We start from the raw sequence: 18,758 nt of genomic DNA, 5'->3' as shown, positions 1-18,758 counted from the left end.
AAAGATCCTGTCTTGCTGGGTGGTAGTGATGCACGTCTGTAATCCCAATACTCTGGGAGGCCAGCCTGGTCTACAGAATGAGTTCCAGGACAGCCAGGGCTGTACAGAGAAACCCTGTCTCACAAAAAACCAAATCCAAAAGAAAGAAAGAAAGAAAGAAAGAAAGAAAGAAAGAAAGAAAGAAAGAAAGAAAGAAAGAAAGAAAGAAAGAGACAGAGACAGAGAGAGAGAGAGATCCTTTCTCATCTCTTGACATTGACACAGGCCTTCCCTGGTACCCTCCTGGGGCTGAATGGCTGTTTGTTCACATCTCCCCAGGACAAGCCACACAACAGCCCCTCACTCATGTTTGGAAATTTGCATTCAGAGAAGGTTCCTGCCATTTCTAGGACCAATTTTTTTAAAAAAGGCCAAACACATCTGCTTTCTTGCTGAGGGCTGTGCTGTTGGGTAGACTGCCTATACTCCCATCCCCCAGTGATGATCTGGACACTGAGTAATGAGCTCTGACCAAAATTTCCAGCCTTGTATTCCATCTTTAGTGAGAGGCAGGACTTGTCACCTGCTTCATTCAGTGTGTTCTAAAGGAGGACTGGAGATAAGGCTCAGCAGTAGAACACTTGGCTATCATGCACCAAGTCCAGGGTTCAATTCCCAGTGCTGCCAATAAATAAATAATTGTAGATGGACTTTCCTGTGCAGCTTTTAGAATGTTCAGCTCTGATTGCTATATGGTCTTCCAGCCATAGCAACAGGAAACCCTTCTGCCATCTTCCTGCCAGCTAAACACAAATGACCCCAAATTCATGAGCAAATCAACCTGTCAAATTGCCAACACCTTTCATGAGACTTCTGCAGAAATCCCGAGCTGAGGACACCTAGGAGGGTGAGCAGCCAAGGGCGACTGCCAGTGTGCCTGTCCTGGCTGCCTCTGCCTCCCAAGTGCTGAGACTAAAGGCATATGCAAGTACGACTGGAGTGTATGTGTGTGTGTGTCTGTGTGTGTGTGTGTGTTTTAAATGGCCCTCTAGTCCACCTTGGCAGGCTGGACTCAAGCTCTCAATCCCCCTGCCTCCGCCTCCTTCCTCAACGACAGTCTGGTAACTCTTATGAGGACATTGTTTGTACGTGGTCCAGTAAAGTCTCATTTAAAGCTGGATGTGTGGTATTATAATTCCAGAACTCAAAAGGCTAAAAGGCAGGAGGATTGCCGTTAGTTCAAGGCAGGCCTGGGCTGCATTAATTAACCTAAGACCCTGTCTCAAAACAAAACAAAACAAAACAAAACAAAACAAAAACAAAACAAAAAACAGCCTTTTAAGGGACATTATTATATTTGTTTTCCTAGAGCTGAGAACTGAACCCAGAGCCTTGGGCTTGCCAGGCAAGTACTCTACCACTAAGCTAAATCTCTACCCTCTACACAGTTTTCTTAAAGGCAAATTAAACTGAAACAGGCTGACTATATAGTTTGAGTAGCAGATTGACTACGTAGCTTTAAATGGTCTCAAAGCACATTATCTTGGTTCAATGTCTAGCAAAAGTGCAGTTTCTGAGGGCCAGGGGGGATTTTCAGAATAAGCTGTTGACTTAGGGTTTCTATTGCTGTGATGAAAACACTATGACCAAAAAACAAGTTTGAGAAGAAAGGGTTCATTTGGCTTACACTTCCAGATCACAGTACATCATGAAAGAAGTCAGGACAGGATCTCACACAGGGCAGGAGCCTGGAGACAGGAGCTGATGCAGAGGTCATGGAGAGATACAGCTCACTAGCTTGCTTCCCATGCCTTCTTCAGCCTGCTTTCTTACAGCACCCAGGACCACCAGCCCAGGGATGGCCCCACCCACCATTGGCTGAGCCGTCCCCCATTATCACTCATTGAGAAAATGCTTTACAGCTGGATCTCATGGAGGCATTTCCTCAACAGAGACTCCTTCCTGTTTGATGACTCCAGCTTGTGTCTAGTTCACACACACACACACACACACACACACACACACACACACACACACACACACAGAGAGAGAGAGAGAGAGAGACAAGACAGCTGTTTTCACAAGACTGAAAACAAGAAAACCCCACCCAAGTCTAGCTTAGTGGACCAGTGCCTTGATCTGGGTTACTTAGAGACATATGGGGCAGGGGTTATTTTCGGGAGCAGGGGTGACTCCAAGGCAGCTGCATCACTAAAAACATGATAAGTCAAGCAAATTGCATCCTGAAGCTTCCTTGGGGACTGGCAAGCAGCTTAGCTGGCTAGACAGTGTGCTCCCTCAGAAGTTATTACTACCTGTATAACCTGCGGGGGCCTTGTGGACCCTGTAAGTTTCAGTCCTGGGGTGGGGAAGGTTAGTAAAGTGAGTGCAGATCTTGGAATGCCACGCAACTAGGCGAAAGACTGGATTATAGGTACAGGTCTTAATGGATGCTCTTTGCCTATCCTGTTTTGTGTTTGTTTGTTTGTTTGTTTGTTTGTTTGAGACAGGATCTCACTTTGTAGCCCAGGCTGGTCTGCAGCTTACTATGTAAGCTAGCTCAAGCTCACAGTAATCCTCCAGCCTCAGCCTCCCCAGGGTTGGGATTCCAGGTGTGCTCAGGTTATGGTCTATTTCTGGAGCGAGGCCTTTGCTTCATAGACAGACTTCACTTTGTGATAATTCAGCCATGGCTCTCACATTTACATTAAAGTTAAACAACAACAACAACACAGAGCTGTAGCTCAGTGGTGGAACAGCTAGCACGTACAGGGAGGGTCCTAAGTTCCATTCTCAGAAGCACAAAAAAGCCTCCCCCTTCAAGGCCACCGCAACAAAACAAAGTAGAGCAAAATTCATGCAAAGTGACGATATCCATTTTCAGGTACACATACTTAGAGCCAGATATAAAATCCACCCTCCATAGCCCTGAGCGCTACATCCAGATTTGTTAGCAGGCACTTCCAATGGCAACCTCGGTATTTTTTGTCCTTCTAATGTGTCCTTCCTTTCTTTTCAGCTAAACTGTCATGATGTTAAGTGCGCATGCTCAGAGGCTTTCCGGTCTACCTCTTTAAATTTTCTCAAACATGCGGTCCACAACCTTACACTGAGCATGCCTAAGCGTGTATTTCTTAACTGAGCATGCTCAGAAGTGGCCTCCGTCATTGAGCATGCTCAGGGGTGTACTCCCCAACTGGGCATGCTCAGAATTGTGCTCCTTGCTCTTGCATATTCATTATAGGACAACCCCTATATGAATATGTATAGACTCCCTGAATGTGGTCCTCACGCTTCCTTTGTTCGTGAGGACGGTGCTTTTCTGTAACTCCCCTCCCCTCCTTGCCTGCAGTGAGTAATAAATCTTTCTCCCGTCTTTCAGGCTGAGCTTGTTTGGGCTTTGTTCTTACCACGATGTGATGTGAGTCCATGGCCTCTGGTTACAGGTTCAACCCGTTGAAGATTGAAAATAATTTGGGGAAACAAAAGATTTCATCTCTGCTGAGCATGTAGAGACGTCTTTTATTGTTCCCTGAACAGTATAGTACGACAGCTGTCTACATCTGCACTCACCATGCCTTCTTTTCACGTTTCTAGAAATAAAGCAAAGTATAGGGGAGGATAGTCACAGGTTATTAGCAAATATCATGCTATTTTCCTTTATTTCATTGTTTGCCTATTTATTAAAAGACAGGGCTTCATGTGTCCCTGGCTGGCCTTGTACACCGGAGTCTCCTGGGTCCAGTTCTTTTTTTTTTTTTTTTTTTTAAGATTTATTTATTGCCGGGCGGTGGTGGCACACGCCTTTAATCCCAGCACTTGGGAAGCAGAGACAGGCGGATTACTGAGTCTACAGAGTAAATTCCAGGACAGCCAGGGCTACACAGAGAAACCCTATCTCGAAAAACACACACACACACAAAAAGATTGATTTATTATATGTAAGTACACTGTCGCTGTCCTCAGACACACCAGAAGAGATCAAATCTCACTATGGATGGTTATGAGCCACCATGTGGTTGCTGGGATTTGAACTCAGAACCTCTGGAAGAGCAGTCAGTGCTCCTAACCGCTGAGCCGTCTCTCCAGTTCCCACATGTCCAGTTCTTGGGTGTGGCAGTTACAGGGATGCATAATCATACTCAGGTTCTCATACCATCTCCTAGGAAAGGCTTCAGCACTGTGAGACTTTGATCTACGTGGACCAGGAGCTTCTGAAACTGAATCCCCTGCCTGGGACACAGGGACCACTGTAGGTCATATGGATTGCCTGTGACATCTAACCATTCACCTATCATGGGGAGGCCTTGAGATTAATCCCAGTGCCTCAGAACAATCGCCACCAAATTGGGTTGGAGGTGTAGCTCAATGCCTAAAGTGCTTGCCACCACGCTGATCCTCAGCTCTCCGACAAATGCCTGTACAGAGAAAGGATCTCAGTGGAGAGGGATTCCGGTGAATAAAAGACCCAGTGGGGAATGGTGGGGCACACCTGTAATCTCAGCCCTGGGGAGGTGGAGGGTGCAGGCAGGAGAATTAGAATTCAATGTTGTTTTCAAAGTAGTGAGTTCAAGATCAGCCAGGACTCTTTGAGACTGTCTCAAAATAAAGACCAGGCTTTTAAGCAGACTATTGCCGTTATTATGTCACATAAGCACAGGAATATTGTTAACTTGAACTCACCCCTGGACCCAAGCAAAACCAGTTCTACTTGTGATCCCGCCATTCAGAAGGGCCCACTGCAGTCCTGATGGTTTCTTTCTGTTGTCTATTGCTCCAGTTTCCAAGTTTCTAGGCAGGCACTCCCGCTCTGAACCTATCCCCCAGGTAGAACTGGCACTCGTTTTCATTTTCATTTGAAGTGTGTGTGTCATGTGCATGGGTGCACGTGTGTGTGTGTGTGTGTGTGTGTGTGTGTGTGTGTCTATGTGTAGGCCAGACATCAGCTATTGAGCCATTCCTCAGGAGTACCATGCCCCTTAGTTTTTGAGCTAGGGTTTCTTACGGTTGCCAGGTCGCAGGGATGGATTCATCTACATGTACTATCCTACAAACATATTCCACTACGCCTGACTTTTTAACAGATTGCATGAGGACCCCCATCCCTCAGCTTACAAACTGAGCTATCCCACTAGCTCCTGAACCATTTTTGCCTTTTCTTTTAAAGTTTGATTGATTGTGTGTATATGTACACACACACACACACACACACACACACACACACACACATATACTCTTTATAACTGCACAGAAGCTGGAGGAGCCACTTCAACGATGGTCATCTCATGGGAGTGGCTGTGGATTGAGCCCTTGGTGTCTCATGACACATAGATATATCTCCTTAGACTAAGTGCTCTGAGAGGGAACAAAATAGAGAGGGTTACAACCAACGTCTTTAATAAACTAATGTCTAAAATAACATACTATTCTTACCCCCCATCCCCTTTTTGGCTTTCCAAGACAAGATTTCTCTGTGTAGCCCTGGCTGTCCTAAAACTCACTCTGTAGACTAGGCTGGTTTTGAACTCAAGCGATCTGGTTTTGAATTCAAGCGATCTGCCTACCTCCAGAGTCCTGGGATTAACAGTGGGTGCCACCACCACCAGGCTAATACTTTTGGTTTTGAATGAGTCTATGACATACATAGCAAACCAAAGTAAAATAATAAATACTGATCGATAGGTGATTGATTGACAGAGAGCAAAACATCGTTAAACTGGGTAATCAAAAATTCCAGCAAACCAGTGTGGTAGTAGTTTGCTATTAATTCTTGCACTCAGAAGACAGAGGCAGGGGGTGGCACTCTGTGAGTTCTATGCCAGCCTGGTCTACATAGAGACTTCCAAGCCAGTCAGAGCTATACAGTGACAACCCTCCCTATAATCAGGCAGGAAAACAAACACCATCAGAAATCCACCTTGGGAGGGGAGGCAGCCAGCTGGAGTTCTGGACTGTGCTTTCTCATGTGGGTGAGCGCCCCATGGGGCAAACCTTGGAAGGAAATGGCTTGCCTTCTGTCTTCAAGGACATGCTGGTTTTACCCTTGGTCTATTTTTCTGTCCTTTTTCCTCCCTATCACAGATTTAGGGAGCTAAGGTAAATGTGGGTCTGAAATGGATCTGCTTGGGTCTGAAACGGAGGGTTCAATTCCACTTCCAGAGCCAGCTTCTCAGTGAGCTCAAACAGTACATGACTTCTATTTCTGTGATAAGATACCATAATCAGGAATGAGTTCAGGGAGGTATTGTAGCACATGACTTTAATCTAGCATATGGGAGGCATTGACAGGCTAATCTCTGGGAATTCAAGGTCTATGAGGTTTTAGGACAGCCACAACCCAACCTCCCCTCCCCGCCTCAACACACACACAAGGAAGAAGAAGGAAGAAAGGATGGAAGGAGAAGGGGGAAGAGAAGGACGAAAAGAAGAAAGAAATAATTTGGGATCTCTGATTTCAGAGGATTCAGGATTCAGGAGTTCATGATGGCAGAGTAGGAACACCAGGCAAGAGTCACGTCTTTACACATAAGCATGAGGCAGAAACCACACTAGGGACCACTCGAGACTTCTGGATGGCAAATGGGGGACCAAGGAACCTATGGAGGGCATTCTCATTCCCATCACGACATCAACTCACCAAATTAATGTACATAACACACAGCCAAAGACCCGTCCAGGAAGGCCCATCCAGCAGCCTTTACTGACATGCCAGCGCTCATCCGCAGCTGCTAGGAGGCAGGGAAACAGAGCTGCAGGGCTGGTGGTGAGGAGGGCGGGGATGACGGGTGTCTACTGCTGCCTCAGAGGTAGAGCACTTGCCTAACATGCTTGCATCCATCCTTCTGTTCCTAGCAACACACACACACACACACACACACACACACACACACACACACACACAGAGAGAGAGAGAGAGAGAGAGAGAGAGAGAGAAGTCATTTGGTCTTCCATGATCCTTCACTTGGAGTGTGAGGGCTTTTAAAGGGAAAAGGTGAGCATTGTGGCCTATAGAAAGGAACTTACCCTTGTTTTTAGGTACTCAGGCTTGATATCAAAATTAAAACCAACCCCCAAAAAACTTCAAATTCCTCAAAATATATATTTAAAACTTATCTCATTTGAAGCAATGCTGTTTTTTTTTTAATTCATGATGTATTTATTGGGATAATTTCCCACTCATCTTGAACCAAGGTGTTTTGAGTCCTGGGTCCTGGGTCCTGCAGGAGCCTTCAGCCCTGCTTTGCCTTCTGTAGGCTGACAGGGCAGTGCAGCAGCTAACACACGAGGCTGCCCTTTGTTTACAGCTGAAGACTGGGCTGATTTTATGACATCCTGGGCACTTCACATCCATTAATAGGAGCTGGAGTTCTGTATCAGGCCCCACTTCTGTTTCCTTTTCTCTTCTGGAGAGGGATAAAGGAAATACTTTGCAAAAGGCATATCCTCATGGGTTTGAAAGGAAGTAATGTACTCTCTAATAAAATTAGTTTTTTTTTTTTTTTTTTTTTTTTTTTAAAATCCAAGCAGGGAACTAAAGAGAGATCAGCCATTAAGAGTATGCACTGCTCCTGCAGAAGTTCCAGATTCTATTCCCAGCATCAAAATGGCAGCTTGCAGCCGCTGCCTGTAACTCCAGTTCCAGGGGATCCGGTGCTCTCTTCTGACCTCTACCTGCTCCTGCACACACATACTTACACAGGTATCTACACATATCCATAAAAAAAGAAAATCATAGCTATCCTCCTGCCTCAGATCCTCCAGTGCCTGGATTATAGGATCTGAGGCAGGAGGATAGCTATGATTTTGAGATCAACCTCAGCTATGTGGTGAGCATTCAGCCAAAGAGTGTTTGGGAACAACCTGTATGGACCGCAGTCTTTGAGGATGAGTCATCTGTGGGAGAAAGAGGAAGCCTGTGAGATCAGGGAAATCTAGAAAGGCCTAAGGGGGCTCAGAGTGCTCAGGGTTAGTAGAGGTGAGTAGGTTGCAGAGACCCTGGGTTTGGTCCCTAGTACTTTAAAAACTGGGTGTAATAGTGCACAATTAATCGTAGAACTCAAGAAGTGGAAGCAGGACCATCAGAAGTTCATAAGATGTTCTGCTATGGGCCAGCCCTGGGCTATATAGAAACCAAAACAACAAAAAGCCCACAAACAGATGTCAAAGGCCAGGCTTGGTGGGGCACGCCTTTAGTCCCAGGACTTGGGAGGGGGAGGGGCAGAGGCAGGCGGATCTACAAAGCAAGTCCAGGACAGACAGCCAGGCCTATTACACAGAGAAACCCTGTCTCAATAAACAAACAACAATAACAACAACAAAACCAACCAACCCACCAAAACAAAACAAAACAGAACAAATAAGACAAAACAAAACATGAATAAACAACAACAACCAAACCAGAAAAGCCAAACCAATCCAAACACCAGAAAGGCCTAGGAAACGGAGACGAGTGAGACAGACCCTGAGGTCCGATCTCAGCAAGCACACTGCCACTTAGATGTCGGCTTCAGGAAGGACCTGTACTTGGGTGGAGACACTTATGACTCGAGATAGTTGAGTGACAAGGCCAGGCCAGCTCACCAGGCCACAGGAGAGGAAAAGGCCCCAATTAACCACTCTGTGTAGGGAGGGTGGAGAGAGCACAGAGCTTTGGGGCCTCTGTTAGGAGAAGCAGGGAAGCTGCCTGGGTCCTGTCCAATGATTGCCAAGCAGAAAGCTGCCTCTCATTAATCAGTAATGAAGTACAGAAGGCAGGCATTGTGTATGGATCTTACCCTAGCAACCTGGGAGCAAAGCAGAGGAACAAACATTTCCGATGCCAGTTCCCTCTCAGCGCCCCGCATCATGTTGGCTTTTCCCAGCAGACACACTGACTGTCTAGATGGATCCTTGATAATAGGGAGGTGAAGCTACCGTGCCACCCTCCAGAGAGGAGCCTGTGTCTCAGGGTCCCTGCTTGTGTGAATCTTAGCTGTGGTGCCCTCAGCCACTTCCGCCTCCTTCAGGCTGTAGGGATGGGGGTGGTAGGTAGAGTGGACACTGGCTATTCCTGCTCGGACACCTGCTAACCCCAAATTCTATTCTATTCTCTCTCTCTCTCTCTCTCTCTCTCTCTTTCTCTCTCCTCTCTCTCTTTCTCTCTCTCTCTCGTGTTTTGGATTTGTTTTTTTCCGAGACAGGGTTTCTCTATGTAGCCCTGGCTGTCCTGGAACTCAATCTGTAGACCAGGCTGGCCTCAAACTCAGAAATCTGCCTCCCAAGTGCTGGGATTACAGGCGTGCCCCACCACTGCCCGGCTTTCTCTTTGGTCTCATAAGGAAAATTACTATCAGCATCTGGGACTCAGCATCCCCAGAACCCTACCTCTCCCTCTGCTCCCCAGTCACCCTTAGCTCTCCCCAGGGGGACATATGGGAAAGCAAATCCCTCTGGTAAGGAAGAAATACCCTCCAGGACATGGAGAGCCCAAGGGCTTCTCATCCTAATCCATTGCCTGGTATCCCCTTCTGCCTGATTTTTTCCATCTCTAATCATTTTATGATTACATGATTACATGCTCATCATTAGACATTCCAGGAATGTGGAAATGTACAATACAGACCATTCTCTGTACTTCCACCATCTGGAAATGACCATAGCTCCCTCTCGTCTATATTTGTCAGGATATGTACATATATTCTCAGTAAAAATAATTACTGTTTACCATTTCACTTTTTGTGTGTATGCATGTGTCTTGGAATTGAACTTGGGACCTCACACATGCTAAGCAATCAACCAGCCACTCAACTCTAGCCACAGCCCGAAATGTTGTTTCTTATTGTGGTAAGATACATATAATAGTGTTTTAACTTTTATCAAATGTTTAAACTATTAAAATGTGAAGTTTTCCATTTTAGTCTCTGTGTGTGTGGTACTGGGCATCAAACCCAGTTTCTTTTGCATGCTAGGCAAGTGCTCGACCACTGAGCTGCATGCCCTGCCCCCCTTCTTGTCTGTCTTACTAAATGGCATAGGTTGGCTTTTAACTTGTTGTATAATCCAGACATTCCTTTACGTTCCATTCTCAGAGTCCTGAGTAGTTGGTATTACCTGTCTGTCTAACTTTTTTTCTTTTTTGAGTAGAGTCTTTTTGTAACTCATGCTAGTCTCAAACTCATTATGTAGCTGGAGGCCAGTCTTGAATCTGCTGATTATCCTGCCCCTAGCTCCCAAGTGTTAGCTTTATAGGTGTGGCCCACTATACCCAATGATGGGGCGCTGCAGAGGGAACCCAGTATTGACGTCCACATTACCAACCTGGAGAGGGAGGCCCAGTGCTTAGTTAGCTCGTGAGGATGTGGAGTGTGAGATGTCCAAGGAACCGGATGAGCAAGTGGAAGAGCTGGATGTCGACCAAGCTGAGATGAGGACCCCACGGGTCTTAGATTGGGGTTCACACCTGCCCTGCAGTGAAAGAAGCCGAAAGACTTCAGTGGTGGCTGGCAGATGAGAGTTGTTCTTGCCAGAGCCTTCTTTATTTGGCTCTTCATGCTGCTTCTGCATAAACCTACTAGCCACCTGGATCTGGATGCTTGTGTGCAGCTGGAAGAGAAACTTCCAAGCACATCCTGGTCCTTGTGTCCCATTCCCAGGCTTTCTGAACGAGGTCTGTACCAATATCATCCACATATACAACAAGAAACTGAAGTATTATATGGGTAATTGTGATCAGTATGTAATTCCATCTTCAATAATCTAGAATTTGGCATTGACCTTGACATACGAATGGCTCTGGAAGGACCCAACAGTCCAGGGAACTCCTCTGTTCTGAAGCTGCCAACTGGAGAGCTTCTGCCCAAACTTGGAATGATCTGGAAGTATTTTCATGTCACAATAGGGCATTAGTTACCATCACCACTTACAGGAGCAGCTGGACCTGAACCTTTCACCATGGGAATACATGATGAAGTGCTACCCAGAGATGAAGGAGACAGAGGAGATGAGGAAGAACGTTGAGAGATATAGCCGCATGGGGAAATGCAGGTGAGTCCAATCCGGAACCTGTGAGACAGGCAGAGTAGGCCTGGCCTGGCTGGCCTTGCAGAATCCCCACATGCTTTTCCTGGATGAGCATACCAATCACCTGGGCATGGAAACTATTGATGCGCTGGCAGATGCTTTCAATGACTTTGAGACTGGCATGATGCTTGTCAGCCATGACTTCAGACTCATCCTGCAGGTTATGCAGGAGATTTGGGTCTGGGAGAAGCAGACAAAGTGGCCTGGTGATATCCTGGCCTACAAGGAGCACCTCAAGTCCAAGCCCCAGCTCACTAGGAAGGACCCACAACAGGTGAGCCCTCAGGGAGGCTTGTTAGGAGTGCCACCTGGAGACCACCAGCTGACGCCTGACCAGCCACCCAGGACCCTGGGGCTGCATTCCCACACTGCTGCAATACTGCCCCCAGCCTCTCCCCTCAGCCTGCCTTCGTTGCATCATATCTGCAGCTGGACAGCACCTGTCCATGCCCCACCCTCCTTCCATTTGGGCCTGTCTGTCTGAACTCAGCTGGCTGTTTCCTCCAGACCCTTGCTGGTTACCTTGCTCTGAGAGATACAGCCAGGGGGACCAGGGTTAGCCCAAAGGACCCCAGCCATAGCCTGGCCCTGGAAGGATTCAAGAGCCTCATTTCATGAGTTTGGTGATATTGGAGGAATACTCCAGCCCATCTCTCCTGTTCCTTCTTGCTTCTGGTTTAGAGCTCTGGGCCAGAGCCTTAGTTTGTATTTTAGGTCAGTATTTTAATAATTATTTAATAGTGTAGCTCTGTGTGTCATCTACCAAGTATCCAATAAAGAAAGAGGATGTGCCCCGTGTGGTGGTGCATACCTTTAAGCCTAGCACTTGGGAGGCAGAGGAGGGAATCTCTGTGAGTTCAAAGCCAGCCCGGTCTACAAAGCAAGTTCCAGGACAGTCAGAGCGGTTACACAAAGAAACCCTGTTTTGGGGCATGGGGGAAATATAGGAAGCCATAGTGCACCTCTCCAAAAGAAGCCCAAACCAAAACAATGACAAACAAGAACGTATTCTTGAAGCTGGGGTGTAGCTCAGTGGTAATGTATGGTTAGTGAGTGAGGCACTGGGGTTGATTCACTAATCGGTGGCACCACAAAGCAAAAGAAAATATGCACAACTATACTGTTGTAGAAAATATTTAATCTCAATTGGGGTTTCTACCCCACCTTTCATCATTCAATTCCCAGATAAAAAGCACACACCTTTTATATTTATAGTAAGCCTTAACCAGCACTAGAGCTGGGCAGATAGATATCTACCCTAGACTCTGTAACTCTAAATTATGATTTGCCAGGTTCTGTCTAGACCACTCTTTATGACTCACCTAACCTTTCTCCCCCCCCCCCCCCTTGTGGTTCCCCTTGGACCCCCAAGCCCCACCTATCTCAATTCTGCCCTACTATAGGCTGTGAGCGTCTTTATTCACCAATCAGGGATAACTTGGGGGTGGGAGCAAGGTCACCATAGTGTCACTTGGGTCTACGTGCAGATTCTCTGATCCCTGGAGCTACGGGGCCTGGAGGGGAAGTATTTAGCATTACAACACATAGCCACAGAGCAAACCTCAACACTACCCCCTGCTACCCCCTCAGCCCCCAAAACTGTATCCTTCTATGAGAGACCATTTTGTTAAATCTCTCTAATCTCCAGTTTACTCCTGATGAATTTAACTCCTGTTAGGCAGGAGGGACAAGCAGGCATATTCCCTCTTTTTTCCACGTCTCAGCTCTAAGAAAATGGCCGCTAGGACGGCCCCTCCTATTCGGATCCTGTTGTGCTTCTAGCCATCCCCCTGCCCCCGCCCCCGCCCGCCTTTGTGCAACCGTGTTTGCATACCACTTAGCCTAAAACTCACTATCTTCTCTTCCCCTCCCCACTGGCCAACGTTTCCTGGCTCCCGGAATTGGTCCAGCTGCCCTTTCTCTAGCAGTGGTTCCCAGCCTTCCTAATGCTGACACTCTTCAATACATTCCTCATGTGTTGTGGTGACCAAGAAGCATAAAATTATTTTTGTTGCCACTTCATACGTACAATTTTGTTGTGAATTGTAATGTAAATACCTGTATTTTTCCGATGCTCTTAGACGACTCCTGTAATGAAAGGGTCTCCAAAGGAGTCTTGAGCCACGGGCTGCGGACTTCCAAAGCCCTCCTGCTTCTGTGTCTGCAGCTGTGCTTTACAGATTAGCATGCAGTTCACCTCGCTCGACTTAGTCTCACTTCTAAGCTCAGAGGAGGCACCCTTCCCTTGAAGAGTGCCCTTGCCTCTGGCATTCTTGCTAGCTCTAAGTTCCACACCGGTGGGTGATTTATGGATGACCGATTCCTTAGGATCCTGAGAGTCTGGCCGAGTAATTTGGATTCAGTGCTATGGGGACATTTTAAACTAGGGTATGGCAAAACCAAGCTCTATTTTCTGCAGACTTACGTTTCCTGTTGGAGAAAGAACGAAATTAAATGTCCTTTACAAGTCGTGAGAAAGCTGGCTTCCTCCCAGTGTCTGGTAAGCCCTCCCCATCTTATCAGTAAACGGACACTGCTTATTTAGGCGAGCATTCCAAAGCACGGCCAGGAAATCATCCCTGCAGCCTCAGCCCACAAGATGGATGGGAGTCAGCAACGCGGGGAGGAAAGCGGTACTTATAAGACATTGGAAAAACACATGCAATCGCTGTGAGCAATCTGCAGGCGATTTTGGAAAATTAGATGAAAAGGACAATCTTCTGGGTGTAAAAATAACAGCAATAAGAAAGAGAATATCAAGGGCCAGCCAGATATCTCAGTGGATAAAGCGCTCACAGTGCAAACGACGACCTGAATCCCATTCCTGGAACCGACATAAAGGAGAAAGCCGGCTGCACAAAGCTGTGTTCTTTGATCTCCACATGCCCTCCCCCACCCACTCCCTCATCACGCAGGAAAAGAGACACACGTACTTTTTTTTTTTTTAATTAAAAGAAAGAAATGGAGTAACAAGCCAGGCATGGTGGTACATGCCTGTAATTCCAGTACTCGGACGCAAAGGCAGGCAGGAGGAACACGAGTTTGAGCCTAGCCTGGCCTATAGAGTGAGATCTTGTCTTAGTCTTCCCACCAGCTTTGTCTCCAGCGAAGGTCTTTTGCTACCCACTTTTCCTATGCAGCTGCCGCTGCCGCTGCCGCTGTGGCAGAATATCCCAGAGTGCCTCTCCTGCCCAATTCAGTTTGATGGCGCTATTAGAACCTACATATGCAAACGAGACACAGTAACAAGATCAGAAAGAAAGTGGCTGAACTCCCTTGCAAGCACAACGCCAAATATCCTAAGTACATCAGGAAGCTGTGTTCAGGAGCAGGCAACACGCAGAAACTCTTAAGATGGAGTCTAGGCGATGCTGGGACGGAGGGTCTAGTCCTGAGCTCCTAGTGAGATCAGGCTAAGTCTAGACGCAGAAACCATGTCCCTGCCTGGCTTTTCCCGCCTCCAACAGTCTGCTGAGAGTCCTCCCTCAGTCACTCAGGCAGAACTCAGATGCAGGGCTGTGCAGTGGGGGAGGGATTTGTGTCCCCCTTGGGGTCCGGGATGTTGGGGGCAGGGGTGGAGCTGCGCACATGCGCACACGCATGCCCTTTGTTCCTCTCGATCATCAAGTCTCAGAACACAGAGTAGTGATTATGGGTTTATTTCTCCCCAAGGCGGAGACCAAGTCTCATAAATATTTCTTTCCTCTCTCCAGCCTGAAACGGATGAAGCCAAAAAGATTCTGGCTTGAAGGAACTCCTGGAGAGGATTTGCAACTGCTGGAGCTACTGAATACAAAGAAAGCCTTTTGGAATCTTGGTTTAAGCTGTGTAGGAGAACGAAAAACATGACCTAGTTAGTTCCCTTGGGTTGTCACATGCCAGCTAAGCCACGAGAATGCAGACTGGGATCTCTCTGATGGCTTGCTGCTTGAATGTTAAAGTAATCTCCGGGCTGTTTTAGGAGAGGGTATGGCCGCTCTCACCAGTGGGAGAGAGTTCCTGTTGCGGGAGCTGACTCCACAGTCATCCGGAGTCATTAAGGTTAGGACTGTGCGGGCTTTGCTCTGGGACTGCCTGTAGATTAGAGGGCGGAGCCTCAGCCAGAGAGCCAGAAAGGGACTAAGTGTCGAAACAGAAGGCGGAAGCTGGGTGTGGGGGCACGCACTGGTAATCCCAACACTAACAGGCTGAGGAAGAAGAGCAGTGAGTTCTAGGCTAGCCTGGCTTATAAAAACACCCCTCTAAAAAAGGAGGAAGACAGAAGGCTGCCCACAGAGGGAAGGGTAGGGGCCAGGTGGGTAAGGGTAAGAGTAAGAGTGCCGGTTCTTAAGGATGTAACTGGATCCAGATGCTGTCTATGCCTGACCTGTAAAGAATGAAGACACTGTTCCCATGAAGTCCATTCAGTCGGGCCGGTGAGATGGCTCAGCAGGTAAAGGCGCTTACTGCCAGCATGACTGCTTCACTTTGATCCTCAGAACTCACATGGTGGAAGCAGAGAACCAATTAACTTCTCTAAATTGTCCTGGATGCTGACCTTGCACCATCACACACACACACACACACACACACACACACACACACACACACACACACACACACTCATACAGATACATTTTCTCTTTCTGTCTCTCTCTCACACATACAGTCTCATTTGCACACATTTTCTCTTTCTCTCCATCTCTCCGTCTCCCTCCCTACCCCCCCCTCTCTCTCTCACACACACACACACACACACACACACACACACACACACACTCATACAGATACATTTTCTCTTTCTGTCTCTCTCTCACACATACAGTCTCATTTGCACACATTTTCTCTTTCTCTCTCTCCATCTCTCCGTCTCCCTCCCTACCCCCCCCTCTCTCTCTCTCTCACACACACACACACACACAATCTGTTATAAAAAAATAAAATAAAATCCACTCAGTGGCCTTAAACTGGATGTAATAATTTTGTGTAAACTTGCCTGAGCCATAGAATACCCAAATATTTGGCCAAACATTATCCTAAATGTTTCTCTGAAGGCATCTTTCGATAATATTAACATTTAAATTAATAGATTTAAATTAAGCAAATTGCTGGGCAGTGGTGGCGCACGCCTTTAATCCCAGCACTTGGGAGGCAGAGGCAGGTGGATCTCTGAGTTCGAGGTCAGCCTGGGCCTGGTCTACAGAGTGAGTTCCAGGACAGCCAGGGCTACACAGAGAAACCCTATTGTGAAAAAACAAAACAAAAGCTGGGCAGTGGTGGTGCACGCCTGTAATCCCAGCACTTGGGAGGCAGAGGCAGGCGCATTTCTGAGTTCGAGGCCAGCCTGGTCTACAGAGTGAGTTCCAGGACAGTCAGGGCTATACAGAGAAACCCTGTCTCAAAAAACCAAAAAAAAAAAAAAAAATCCAAAAAACCACCCCCCCCCAAAAAAAAACAAAAGCAAAAAAACAAAAGACAAAGTTAAATTAAGCAATTTCCAATCAGCTGAGAGCTTCATTACAGCAAAAAAGCTGACATGCCCCATACCTTAAAACCAATTCCTTCTCCCTGTCTTTGATCTGGGAAGAGTATATTTGTCTTATGTCTCTCCTGATTTCAGACTCACACTGAAGCGTCAGCTCTCCCTAGGTCTCTAGTTTGCTGTCATTTGGACTGGCATTACACTATTTGCTCTTATAGGTCTCAGACCTTTGGACTGGGGCTGGAAGCAGGCCACCAACTCTCCTGTAGCTCAAACCTTTGGACTTGGGTTAGCACTATGTCATTGACTCTCCCACAAAGCACACTGCAAATCTAGGGACTTCTCAGCCTGCACAGTTGTGTGTATGAGCCCACTCACATGGCCGCTCACCTTTTACTGCCTCTGTTTCTCTGAGGAATCTTGGCTTCTGCATTGGATAAGTAAACCCCATTCCTCAACAAATATTCCAACAGATAGTGTGCCTTTTCAGTTTGGTCAGCAGGAAGGTGTACTGTATTTTGTGGTTCTGGGGATAAAAGCAGATGCTACATCCCTAACCCCATGAACCACTCTAATAGGGCCCAGAAAGTCACAAACACCACCTCTTCCATAATGACAACAGCTTGTCCAACAGAGTCTTCCTATCTTTTCCCCTCCCTAGCTCAGGCCCACGTGGGTTTGGTATCATCTAGCAGGAAGTGGGTGCAGCTAGCTTCCTATCAATTTCTCCACCTTGTACTTCCTGCTCCCCAAGTTCTTGAGGGAGAGGCAGGGGTGGGGCGGGGGCGGGGGCGGGGGCGGGGGTGGGAGCAGGGGTGGGGGAGGGTGGGCTGGCCAGGCCTCTTTTACAGTGCTTCTCTCTGAGTCGGGCCAGGTCTCTGAAGGTGAATCAGGACGTTTCCATGGACTCTTCAAACTTTCCCGTCCCTAGGGTTCTCCCCCAAATCTTCACAACAGAGGCACGAACATGGCTCTTAGCGTCTCGCCTCTTTATGTATCTTCCTCATCCCCGCCATGGCAAGTCCTCTTGGACAGTCTCCACAGAGGCCCTAGGCGGACTGTCGGTCCTGTGGGGGCTGAGGAAGCATTCCGGCATCTTTCCTCTTGTGGGTTGCAAGTTGGGCTGATCCCAGTATCGCAGCACTGTCTTTTGGCCATCCTGACAATTAGCCACGCGTCTTTTCCCTTTAGAAGCTCCATCTGGAGCAGACCTCCGTGCACAGTGGGTTTTACTTTGTCCAGTGTGGGTGTGGACGAGCTGGGGACTACAGCACTTCCCTCGCCCAAGTGAACATCTCCCTAGCCCCAGGACCTCTGGGTGGGAGGACTGTGGGCACCCACTGGAGCTTTTGGACATTTCTGCAATCACCCCGAGGGCAGCCTTTGCCGGGTCTGTTGTCAGAGCCTTGGGTAAACAGTGTCCTTTTCCCTACAGAGGGTAATTATGTTTTCTTTACTGCAGATGGAGCTGGATCTCCTGCGTCTTCAGCGGTTGCTCTACCATCAACTTTTCTCCTTTTTTTTCTTTTTTGGGGGGGTTGATTTTTGGGGGGGGGTTGGACACAGGGTTTCTCTGTGTGGTCCTGGCTGTCCTGGAACTCACTCTGAAGACCAGACTGGCCTGGAACTCAGAAATCCGCCTGCCTCTGCCTCCCAAGTGCTGGGATTACAGGCGTGCGCCACCATGCTTGGCCTATCAACTTTACTCCTAACCTAGGCCAGCAACTCTGAGACACATTTATATGGTGCCTCCGAATGTCCAGTCACCTACAGTGAGGATGCACTGAGGCCAGCTGTCCCACCTTCCCTGTCAAACTCTTTCTTGTCCCTTACTCCTATTCCTTGGGACCTGTCCACAAAATAAGATAGCTTACAGGAAGTCCTTTTCCCAGGTCCAGCTTTGAGGACTTGGGTGGGGCTATGGGGTCAGGAGATGGCCTTGGCCCCAGATCCCTTATTAGAAGTTGGATTAGAGGTCACACCTTCCTACATGGGGGTGCAATCCCTTCACCCCAAGTCTCCTCACTACTCTTCCCCTTCTCACGCTCTGGCTCCTTCCTGACTTTCATTTGGTGAGTCCCCACGTACCACTTTTGCAAGTCTGTATCTAGCAACTTGGCCCTTGACTTTGAAATGATGTCACTTTGACACTTTGGCACTCGTTCCCTGTGGCTTGCTGTCTCCATAGACACTGTTGCGTGTTATGTGTGTGTTCATGTGTGTGCATGTGGAGGCCAGATGTTAGTGTCATATTTCCCCG

The 18,758-nt window shown here is 47.6% G+C and overlaps 1 pseudogene; it reads left to right on the top strand.

Moving 5' to 3' along the window:
- The first annotated feature begins 6,757 nt into the window (after nucleotides 1-6,757).
- On the top strand, nucleotides 6,758-17,789 carry LOC127675484 (ATP-binding cassette sub-family F member 2-like; annotated as a pseudogene).
- The last annotated feature ends 969 nt before the right edge of the window (nucleotides 17,790-18,758 follow it).

The sequence above is a fragment of the Apodemus sylvaticus genome, chromosome X, assembly GCF_947179515.1.
Source record: "Apodemus sylvaticus chromosome X, mApoSyl1.1, whole genome shotgun sequence".
Classification (NCBI taxonomy): Eukaryota; Metazoa; Chordata; class Mammalia; order Rodentia; family Muridae; genus Apodemus; species Apodemus sylvaticus.
Note: the sequence above shows the minus strand (reverse complement) of the source record. Positions and strands in the feature narration are given on the sequence as shown.